Source organism: Pinus tabuliformis, chromosome 3_2, assembly GCF_031772625.1.
Source record: "Pinus tabuliformis cultivar Carrire ecotype Pingquan chromosome 3_2, CPIR1, whole genome shotgun sequence".
Classification (NCBI taxonomy): domain Eukaryota; kingdom Viridiplantae; phylum Streptophyta; class Pinopsida; order Pinales; family Pinaceae; genus Pinus; species Pinus tabuliformis.
The window spans coordinates 1,204,386,067-1,204,398,333 of record NC_142302.1 but is presented as its reverse complement, the minus strand read 5'-3'; the positions used below and the strand labels follow the sequence as shown (position 1 = coordinate 1,204,398,333).

The 12,267-nt window shown below is 43.0% G+C and overlaps 1 pseudogene; it reads left to right on the top strand.

Annotated features, from left to right (window-relative positions):
• Window positions 1–1,877: 1,877 nt before the first annotated feature.
• LOC149185083 (DNA-directed RNA polymerases II and IV subunit 5A pseudogene) lies at window positions 1,878–2,225 on the top strand (annotated as a pseudogene).
• The last annotated feature ends 10,042 nt before the right edge of the window (window positions 2,226–12,267 follow it).

Here is a 12,267-nt window from a genome sequence, read left to right as displayed (position 1 = left end):
TGCATAAGCAGAAGTTCCTTGCAGTTTAATAAGTCTTTCTTCTTCTATGCCCCTCATGACAAGTGAGTGGTCAGATGCCTTTCTTACCTCAAGCTTGCCATCAAACATATGAATGGAGTGACCTTGCTGGCGGATGTGGACCAGGGACAGCAAGTTTCTCTTGAGCTGTGGGAGATATAGAACATGATCCAGAAGAAAGTCTGGAAGACCAGGCAGTTTAAGCCTGATTGTGCCAAGCCCTGATGGCTTGATTTTTGACTGATCTGCAAAGTATACTGCTCCATCAACATTGTTAGTGAAATCTTCAAAAAAAAATTCCTATGAGTCATATGACAGGTTGCTCCTGAGTCAAGCAACCAATCATTTTTCGAAGAAGCAAGTGAAGCATTAAACAAATCTTCATTTACTCCAATGTTACATTGTGCCTCAATATAGTGAGCGGATTCAGGTGCTTTACCTTTGTCTGTGTCATCAGTTTTACCTTTCTGCTGGTTTCTTCTCTGCTCAATTTTGTCCCATGGTAGCTTGCATGTAGAAGCATCATGTGATCCATTTCGTTTGCAGCGAATGCAATGCAGATCTGCCTTTTCTGCTTGAGAATGTCTGCCCCCCCTGCCTCTGAAGTATCTTCCTCTTCCTCTTCGTCCACCTCTTCCTCTTGTAGAATCTTGAGCAGGATGCTTTTCTTTATGAGCAAGACAAACAGTCTCTTCAGAAGATTCGGGGACTGTTTTCTTTCCAAAGGCTTTGTCTCTTTCAGCAAACTTTTTCACAAGAGACTCAAAGGTTATGTCTTTAAGATTTCCATTTGCTTGTAAAGACTCAAGATAATTAGAGTAGGTAGGATAGAGTGCTTTGAGAAAGGCAATAAGAGAGATATCCAGCTCAACCTTAGTGGATTTAATATCATGCATTATAGACTTTATTTCAGATGCAAGAGCAAGGGGATCATTATTTTTCAGTTCAAGAGTGAAGAGTTTAATCATGAGCTGAACAACTTCAAGTGCAGAATGTGAATCATAGAGTTCTTTCAGCTTTTGTAAAGCTTCAAAGGCAGTGGAATAGGATGAAATATGACGAATTACTTCTTCATTTACAGATGCTGCGATCAATGCATAGGCTTTGCTGTTCTTGTTTTCCCAAATGACAAGTTCTTTATCTGATGTAGGCTGCACAGGGTCTTTGTCTTCTTCTCCGACACACACTCCTTTCCACAACTCATTGTAGATGAGGGTGTGTTTTACCATCCGAGACCATTCAGAATAGTTCTCCTTGCTAGTGAGAACTATTCCGACCATAGAGATGATTGAATGCATTCTGTAAAATAATGTCTATGCTTAAAAACTTCAGTAAAAAAAAAAAACTTCTGCTAAAAAAATCCTTATGCCACAGCCTTATGCACTTTTTCTTCTAACGTTTGATAGAAGCATCAGCATTTATTATATCACTGCAATATTACTATGTTTTGAATGTATTCACTTCAAAACGCATAAAGGATATATTACTTCAATATATATTACTTCAATATATATCAAGCAATACTACAAAACATTCTGGAAACACAGCAATGCTTTGAATCATATAAACTGCGTATATCATGAATTCAACAAACTGCTCAACCACTATACAAAAAAAACGCATCTCCACCCTATACAAAAAATGCCATACGAAGTTAAAAAATCAACTGCATAATACTAAAGTCCTAGCAGTCTTCGTAATACCCAGTGTTGCTGGCGACTGTTGAGGCTCTTGCGTTCTGCGAGTCTTTGATTGCAAAAGGTTCTATTTGAGAACTCCATAAAAAAGGTTCTCTATAAAACGGTTTTGGGTTAACAACGCCATTTTGAAGGCGACGGAATTAAGCTGAGCAGCTCGCAATGGCGCTGGATGAGCAGACAAACAAGCTCTTCAGAATCCGACGTACAGTTCTTCAGATGCTCAATGACAGAGATTATCTCGTGGGTGATTTTGAGATCAACACAACCAAAGAGCAGTTCCTGGATAAGTTCGGAGAAGACCCAAAGAAGGAAGATCTTGTTATCAATAAAGCCAAGCGCAACAATCCTTCAGAACAGTTATTTGTCTTCTTTCCGGAAGAGGCGAAAGTGGGAGTGAAGACCATCAAAACATATGTGGAACGTATAAAATCTGAGGGTGTGTTTCGACAGCAGTTGTCGCTGTTGGACAGCACACAAAGACAGCAGTCAACCTTCGACGGGGTTTGAAGGCGGCACCAAAATGCAAGTAAACTCTTCAGAGCCGAACGGTTCTGGAAAAAATCACACGGTTTAAACGCCTCGGATTCACAATTTAGCAGAGAAAAAACCCTTCAGAAAAAAACCGAAGAAAATGAAGATTACGTAGAGTATATCCCCGTCAAGAAGTGAAGAATGATGGAAGCTCAAAAAATTTTGCAGAGAAAGGGTAACGGCTCTCTGCCTGAAGATGCAGAACGTGCCAAGGAAGCCGAGTCAAAAACGCAGAGACCAACGAGAAAATTTCCCTGAGCGTTCTCCTTCTGCATAGAACGGTAATCGAGAGGGGGTAAAACGGATGCGCAGAGAATCATGAGGCGCAGTCAATCAATGATGCGCAGAGAATCAATAATACTCTGGACGGATGCAGTGCTCAGAACTGAGCAGCGCTCAGGACAGCAGGAGTTACAACTATTTCTGGGACCTGTGCTCTGATACCATGTCAGGCCAGGGTAACTCCAGAATGAATGAGCAGAAGAAAAAAATGATTGCATTATTCATTAGCTAACTATCATTTATATACATAAATATGACGGATCAGTTCATCTTCTTGATGATTGTCCTGTTCACCCATCTGTTGAGGATTAGGTGTCAACAAGATCCCATCAAAATCTTGCTCGAAGAAGCCCTCGAGCGACAACCGAACGCGATGATGGACAGCTTTGCCCAGATCCTTCAGCGGCTACCTAGAAGCGACGCATCGGCTTCCAGCATCTACTCTGGAAACGCCACGCCCTTTAAGGTACAAGTTAATTTTGAAATCCCCATATTCGAGGGTCAGATAGACGCAGATGCCGTAGATAAATGGTTAAATCTGCTAGAGGGTTATTTCTCTGTTCATGAATTTTTGAGTCGGGAAAAGATTGTTTTCGCTCTTCTCAAAGCAGCCCCCCACGTCAAGGACTGGTGGGAAACCTACTGCGAGCAGAAGGATGAAAGTATTGGCTCACTATTTTTAGCCGCACCCACCTGGAATTCATTCCGGGATGCCATCAAGGAGCAGTACTACCCTGTCGGAAGCTATGAGGATGAATACATAAAGTGGACCACGCTGCGGCAGGGAAGGGACCAAGACGTGCCAGAGTTCACCAATCTTTTCCATACCCTTCGCACAAAGTTGGGTATCAAGGATTCGGAGCAACATTTGATACTCAAATACCGTGGCTGCCTACACAAGTACATCCAGGAAGAAATACAATTCTTGAACATCTCCTCGCTCGGCGCAGCATACCGATATGCCGTCAAGGTCGAGCAAAAGTTTAAACAAAAGAAGTGAGACTTTGGATCTGCGAATCCAAAGCAGGGGAAAGGTGCTCCTAAACCATAGAACAAAGGACAAAGCCAAGGCGGGATAGCCCAAGACAACCCACGGAAGCTGCAAGCAAAGAACAACGTCGCGAAGCCGAAAAAGGACACTGGAAAATGGTGTGAATTCCATAAGAGCTCCACTCACAACACAAGTGAGTGTCAGGCCAAGCAGTCACTGGTGGCTGAGCTAAAGGTTTCAGCATCAGATGCATGTTCCAACTCTGAGTCAGAACCCGATAAGGGGAATGAAAAAAGGGAAGCAGATCATTGATGCAGATCCCAATGCCACTGTTGCTACCGCAAAGATCCAGAAAAATGAACCCGAAGATCCAAAGGAGGAGGAGCATCTCTTCCACTCCCAGATGTGGGTAAAGGGCTCCCCGATACAGTTCATTGTTGATAGCGGGAGTCAAAAGAACCTAATTTCGGCAGAGGTCGTGAAGCGGTTGGGCTTACCGACCACAGCACATCCACAACCATACACCATTGGGTGGCTTCACCAAGGACGAGATCTTCGCGTGAGCCAGCAGTGTCGCCTTCCATACAACATCAAGCCCTTCACGGATAAGGTATTGTGTGACATTGCTCCCCTTGAAGTTTGTGATGTATTATTAGGACAACCATACTTGTGGAAGCGACAAGCGGTGTATGAATCAAGGCCCCGTGCTGTTATTATTACATTGGGAAATAAGTTGTACAGGATACCAGAGGTAGCACCACCTACCGCCATCTCTTTGATTACTGCAAAACAATGCAGTAAGATCATTTCCAAAACCAGGAAATTTGTTTTCCTGATGATACGCCCTCAAGGAAAGAAGAAGACGGTGGTCGCGGCCTCCAGACGGGGTCACTCTGCACAACAACTACAGATGGACAAGGTTGTGGAGGAGTACGAGGACATCTTCACCTCCCCTGCAGGGGTTCCTCTGCACTGTCAGGTCAAGCACTCCATCGATCTAACCTCAGGTGCGCCGCTACCCAATGGACCAATTTATCGGCGCTTCATTTTGGAGAACAATGAAATCAAGAGGCAGATTCAGGAGCTCCTGCAAAAAGGTCACATCTGTCCGAGTTCATCGCCTTGTGGGAGCCCGATCGTGTTGGTACAGAAGAAGGATGGGACTTGGAGACTCTGTATTGACTATCGGGCACTGAACAAGATCACTGTCCGTAATAGGTACCCAATCCCACGGATTGATGACCTCCTGGACCAACTAAAGGGGGCGAAATATTTCAGCAAGATCGATCTGAAGTCAGGATATCACCAGGTACCAATCGAACCCTCTAATGTGTGGAAGACTGCCTTCAAATCCAAGGAGGGCCTTTTCAAATGGTTGGTTATGCCTTTCGGATTGACGAATGCTCCTGCAACCTTCATGAGGCTAATGGATGACATCTTGCGACCATTCACCAACTCCTTTGTAGTAGTGTACTTGGATGACATTCTGATCTTCAGCCAGAGTTGGGAAGAACACCTCCACCACATCCGACAGGTTCTCCAAACACTGCGACAACACAAGCTATGTGCCAATTTGGAGAAATGCACTTTTGGCATGACCCAGGTTCAGTATCTGGGAAACATCATTGATGAACAGGGGGTGCATGTCGATCCAGCCAAGATCCAAGTCATTCGGGATTGGCCATCTCCAACCACTCTAACAGAGCTCTGCAGCTTTCTAGGTCTTGCCAACTTCTACTGTAGGTTCGTGTCGGGGTTTTCTCATATTACTTGGCCCTTGAGTCAAGTCACCGAGGGAGGGGCGAAAGCAAAATTCTTTTGGTCTGAATCTCAACAGAAGGCATTCAGGGAGTTGAAGGATTACCTCTGCACGGCACTAGTGCTCGCGTTACCAGATTTACAACAACCATTTGAGGTCGAGACAGATGCCTCTGACTATGCTATTGGGGCAGTCCTTACTCAACATGGACATCCAGTGGCATATCACAGTGAAACACTTTCAGACACAGTCTGGAAGTACCCCACTTATGATAAAGAGATGTATTCCATTGTACAGGCCTGTCGACAATGGAAGCATTACATTTTGGGGAAGGAAACGGTCATCCACACAGACCACCGACCCTTGCAGTTCATACAGACCCAAGGGAAATTGCAGAATGATCGCCATCAGAAGTGGTCTACATACCTGCAACAGTTCCACTTGAATATCAAGTATAAGAAGGGCAACACCAATAATGTTGCAGATTGCCTCAGTCAACCATCGATCATGGTGTTAACCACTGTGCTCAACTCTTGTGGGCACGAGACTTCTGGTTGGCCACTTCTCTACAAAAGCGACCCAGAATTCGGCCACACATACCAGACACTCTTGGAGGGTCGGCATGTTCTAGATTTTCACCTCCAGGATGCCCTGTTATGCCACCTGGGTCACCTTTGTGTTCCTTCAAGCGAGCGTGCCAAGATGATTTGGGAAGCACACTACAGTCGGGCTACTGGGCATTTCGGGGTCGAGAAAACAGTGGCAGTACTGTAAAATTATTTCTATTGGCCGAATCTTCGACAGGATGTTGGGAAGTACATCAGATCATGTACTTCCTGTGCCATTGCCAAACCAACCATTAAGAAGCACGACCTCTATACCCTGTTGCCTACCCCTAGTCGACCTTGGGAATCCATCTCCATGGATTACATGTCAGGCCTTCCTTCCACTAAGCATGGAAATGACTGTGTTTTTGTGGTCGTCGACAGGTTCTCGAAGATGGCCATTATGGCGGCCTGCAAGAAGAATATCTCAGCAGAAGCCACTGCTAAACTCTTCTTTGAACGAGTGTGGGTGCAGTTTGGGATCCCACAGTCTATCATCTCAGATCGGGATAGTCGGTTTCTCAGCACATTTTGGTCCAGTCTCTGGTCAATGCTGGACACCAAACTCACAAAGTCCACAGCCTTCCATCCTCAAACTGATGGCCAGACAGAGGTTGTCAATAGGATGATTGTGCACATTCTGTGCATGTATAACTCAAAGCATCCACGCACATGGGACGAGAGCCTCCCCTATGTTCAGCATAGCTACAACCGAGCTCTTCACAGCTCCACTGGCCATAGCCCTTTTCAGGTGGGTTTGGGATTCCAGCCACTATACCCCATCGATGTGGCCATGCCACTTGCAGCTACTCGCATAAATTCAGCTCATGTCCAGTCCGAAACAGATAAGGCCACCAGCTTCATTGAGCGCATCCAACATATTCGCCAGCAGGTCCATGACATTCTTGAGAAATCAAATGCCAAGTACAAGCAGCGACATGATCAACATCGGGTGCCACACAAGTTTCAGGTGGGCGACAAAGTCTGGTTGCATTTGCAAAAGGAACGCCTTACTGGAGCCTATCGGAAATTGAGACCACTCCGATATGGTCCTTACACCATTACTAAGGCTATGGGAGACAATGCATTTGAGCTCAGCATTCCCCCATTCCTTGGCCTGCACCTAGTGTTCAATGTGGACCGCCTTAGGCCATACTTTCCACCATTGCTAGACACATCCGACATTGCAGAACAGCTCAAACCCACAGAATTAAATCCAGATTGCATGGAACAACCTGCAACTGATTGGATAATGGACACACAGATCAAGAACACTCGCCAACAGAATATCCAACTGTATCGAGTTGTCAAAGCAGGCCAACTCCTTCAGCAGGGCAAGTGGCTCACCAGGGAACAAGTTCAGCAAAAGTTTCCTCATCTCATGGAGGAACTCAATGCAATGGGGACCATTGCTTCCTAAGGGGGGAGGAATGATCCAGGTGGATATTGGTGGCCACCTGGCAAGTCCACCTGAACCCCCACCATTGTTTCTCTCAGCATTTTCAGTTTCCTTAATTGTAGCACAACTTACTATTTTTAGCAGTTTTTCGGGTCCTGAACTTCTGGAGCTGTTTTGAGGCCCTAAACGACGTTTTTTGGGAAATCTGGGGGCAACATGGGTCCATGGACCGATGTTGCCCTTCCCAAAGTGGTAGTTCTCGGAGAGATCTTTCTAACGAGCTATTGTACGCGTCAAATGGAGATCGTATGCCAAAGTTACAACCCCGGGAAGTTGATGTACCAATTTACCCAAACGGGGCCCACAGTTTGGCGTTTCATCTCCTAGGGTTAGGTTTTGGAATGTTAAGGGTTTTCCATTGTTTCTCAACAATAAATAGGCCTTCGAGCCTCATTGTAACACAGTTCAGAGGCATGTAGCAACCACATCTCTTCTCAGAAATAAGCTACCATCGCCCTAGCTGGTTTATTTCCATTTCTGGTTGTAAGCATATTTCAATATTTTCCATTAATGAAATGAAGTATTATTTCCACTGCATCTTTGTGTGTATGGTTATCTCTGTAATTTGTTGCATTCCTATTTAAATCCGGATCACTTACTTTTACAAGAATTCAATATTACTGTGTTGGATAGACCAGTGAAACAAAATATAGTAGTTGATTTCTTGTCTACAATCCAAAATACTAATGAAGATTCTCCTGTAGAGAATAAGTTTCCAGATGAGTATTTATTTGCAGTAACTACTAAGACTCCTTGGTATGCAGATATTGCTAACTATTTGGTTACAGGAAAGCTACCTCCACATTTATTTCCTAGTGAAAAAAGAAGAATTATTCAGGAGAGTTCGAATTATTCATGGATTTCTAATGAACTGTTTAAAATAGGGCTAGATTGTGTGATCAGAAGATGTGTTCGAGAAGATGAAATGCTTGACATCCTCAAGGCATGTCATGATGAACCATGCGGTGGACACTTTGCTAACAAAAGGACGGCCTATAAAATCCTTTCTTTAGGATATTATTGGCCTTCCCTTTTCAAAGATGCAAAACAATATGTCAGAAGGTGTGACAGCTACCAAAGAGTTGGGAGACCGACTCTTTCAAATGAAATGCCATTACAACCATAGGTACTGATCGAACCCTTTGAAAAATTGGCTTTAGATTTCATTGGACCCATTAATCCACCATCTCAACAGAGGAAGTATATATTAGTATGCACTGATTATGTCACTAAATGGGTAGAAGCCAAAGCATTGCCTTCTGCCACTGAAAATTCAGTTGTTCAATTTCTTTATGAGGATATTTTTACTCGTTTTGGTGTCCCAAGAGAAATTGTGACAGATCAGGGAAGTCAATTTACATCTAACTTGATGGAGAAGCTGATGGAAGAATACAAAATCAAGCACAAAAAATCTACTCCTTACCATCCGCAAGCAAATGGCCAAGTGGAGTCTACAAACAAAGTTCTTGAGAGCATCATCACCAAAACTGTCCATCTACATGGAAGAGATTGGGAAGAAAGGCTTCCTGAAGCCTTATGGGCCTACAGAACTACATGGAGGAATACAACAGGACATTCTCCCTATGAACTTGTTTATGGGAAAGAAGTCCTGCTCCCCATTGAGTTTCAAGTCAAGACTTTCAAGATGGCAGTCCAGTTGGGGATGAATCTATCAGAAGCCCAAAAGCACAGAATGGAGCAGCTGAATGAGCTAGATGAGATCAAACAAGAAGCCATTTTAAGGACTGATCTAGTTCAACATCAAAGAGCTAAGTGGCATGACAGATACATCAAAGAGAAAATGTTTCAAGAGGGAGATTGGGCGCTATTGTTTGATTCCAAGTTTAAAGACTTCAAATGTAAATTTTAGACCCATTGGCTTGGGCCATATGAAATTGACAAAGTCTTTAACAATGGAGCAGCAAGAATCAAGACCATTGATGAATTTCAGACTCCTCTTGTTGTGAATGGCCACCGATTGAAAATTTATCATAAGCCACTCTCAAAAGAGGAATTTGTCAAGATGTTCCAAGAGAATTCTGCAATAAGGCTGGTGGAGAAGAATCCTTCTTCCCACCAGCCTAGCCTTTGTTTCTTTCAGTTAAAAAAAATAAAAAATAAAAATGTATAAGCCTGAAAACCAATCATAGATTCGCGGTCTTATACAGAAAATATAGAGTGAAAATCAGGGACACCTGACACTCTATATTTTCCAAAAAAAAAAAATCTCTCCTCTCCTTCTTTTTCCATCTTCACTCCACCTCATTTGCCATTTCACTCCATCTCCATCTCAATCACATTTTCACTTCACTCCGCTTCACTTTCACTCCATTCCACTCATTTCATTTTCATTTCATCAACAAAAGTTCATTTTAGGACTATTTTTCACTCAGTTAGTTCTTTTCTTACTATCTTTGTTCAGCTAAGTGGGTGCTGTCCCAGTTTCCGCAGCTGGAAGCAGTTTCCGCAGCCAGAAACAGTTTCCGCAGCCAGAAACGATTTCCACAGCTACCACCACTCTGTTTTTCAAATTCACGGTCAAAATGTTAGTGCACTAATCATGAAAATGCAGGTGTAATTGAGCAAATGCCATGAATACATGGAGCATCTCCAAGACATCAAGAAAGAACAGTTGGTTAAAAGCTGTGAGCAAGAAATGACAAAGTTTCCAAAGGTATGAGCAATTTTTTTTATCAAATAACAATTAAAGTCATGATTATGCATAGTTATCAAACCATAAAAAGTTCTACTATTTGCAATGATTTGATACGATAGCTCCATTACCCACTCCTATTCCACGATATTACTCCACACACCATGCATTCATTTCTTAACAGTCTCATGATTTATTTTCGGGTTCAAACTCAAGTTGACTGCATTTTCATTTGCCACCTGTGTTCATGAGATGTGACCAATCCCATTACGGCTCCTCTCCACCACATTTCCCGCAGCCCTCCATCAAACATGTGATATTTCGTACGCAGCCTTTAATTAAAAACAAATATCTCGACTCCACTCCGTTCACTTACCATTTCATTAAAGATCATCCTTTTCATATACACGCATTTCAATTTGTGAACTTATTTGCAGTTGCTCATCCTCTGTTCCGCCTGTAATCTGAAGCATTCCCGTTACCTGCTACCGATTGCAGCCACTGCATTTTACCATAAACCCTGCAACTGAGCTACCTTCCCTCTGCTAAATCCTCACATGCAATTGAATCCTTGGTTGAAATTCAAAACAGAGGAAGGAATGGGAAAACTACTAAGGGCAGAGCCAGAAGGACTGAAATATTTAGAAGGTTACCCTCAAGCAAAAGATTTGTTGAAGAAAGCCAAATGGTTACGCTTCATCCAAAAGTTCAAAGGCTATAATAAAGAGGTAACCAAGGCTTTTGCACGGTCTTTCGATGGTCAAATGGTGGAGATTGGAGATTTGAAGCTCATGGTGACCGAAACAACAGTAGTATCCGCCACAGGCTCACCCCAGGAAGGTGAGCGATGGTTCAAAAACAAAAGCGTGGATGAACAGGCATGGAGAATTATGCTAAGAAACCCAGGTATGGACACCACTGTGTTTACTAAAGGAATTATTGTTCATGCATTGAAGAAAGAATGGACCAGTCTGCTGTTATTTATCCAAAAATTTGTCACTTGTGAAGGATGCTTTGGTTCAATGTACCTGTACCATGCTAGAATGTTGATGAATTTCATAGAGAATCAAACTCTTAATTTTCCTTATTTCTTACTGTTGAGTTTGAAGAAGATGAGTATTACAGTCCCAAAACACATAGGCAATATAGAACCTCATCTATATCATCATGGACTTGTAAAAATTCTCATTGAGGACCAACTAAAGAAAAAAAAAGATACCTGGGAACAATTCTTGATAAGAAACTACTTCCAAGAGCCATTTGAGGCCTCTAAAAGTAGTACACCAAAGACACCAAGAAAAAGTAGGAGAAAAGAAAAGAGAACCATAGTCCAAGACTTCCCTACTACAGAAACTCAAGAAGTTGGTCAAAAAGAAGAAGAAAACAGAACTAAAGACAAGAAACAGAGGAAAGAGAAAGGCAAAAGGAACATCCAAGAAGTCTACCAATCACCTGAGCCATCCATAGAGGAGGATTATCAACCACTGTCAGAAAGATTAGTACATCTTCAGGCTGCTATAGCAAAGAAAAAGGAAAAAGGGAAACAGAGTATACAAGAAAAGAGTACTAGTCCACCATACTTAAGGAGAAGCACTAGGCTAAGAGGAAAGGGGAGTAAAACACAAATAAAACAGCGCCACTTCATCGACTTGGGTGGAGAGACACCTGAGAAACCTCCAGCTGGCCGTAGTCCACCTTGTCCTCAGCCAAGCATTGAAACTAGTCCTCCACATGATGAAAGCCCCTCTCGACCAGAGCTAGAGAGGAGTCCTCCTCCTCCACAAGATTTTGAACTCAGTCCAAGAAAGACACCTGAAGTAGATCCCAATCAACAGGAGGTATATGACTACTTGGAATCTTTAGAAAAATCAGCGGGAGGTCCGAGTACCACTCTGCCACTAGATGCACAAGTTCAGTCCTTAAAGCAGGAGGTATTTGAATTAGAGGTCCTAAACAGGCATATCAAGCAAGAAAATGAAGCACTCAAGGAGCAGAGCAAAGTAGATAAAATTATTCATGATAACACTATGCTTCATTTGGGACTATGGCAAAAGAAAAATAAGAAACTGAAAAAAAAGTGCAAAATGTTGAGTAGAGCATTGATCAATCTCAAATTTAGATGTCTAATAAGGAAACCCAGGATGGTGGTAGCACCAAAGAAGAAGAAAAGAGTGCTAGATGTCCTAGCATAAGCTTCAGAACATATGGATTAGAGGGGAATGACTAAATTTTGGTTGCATGAGGACATGCAACACCTTCACAGTGGGGG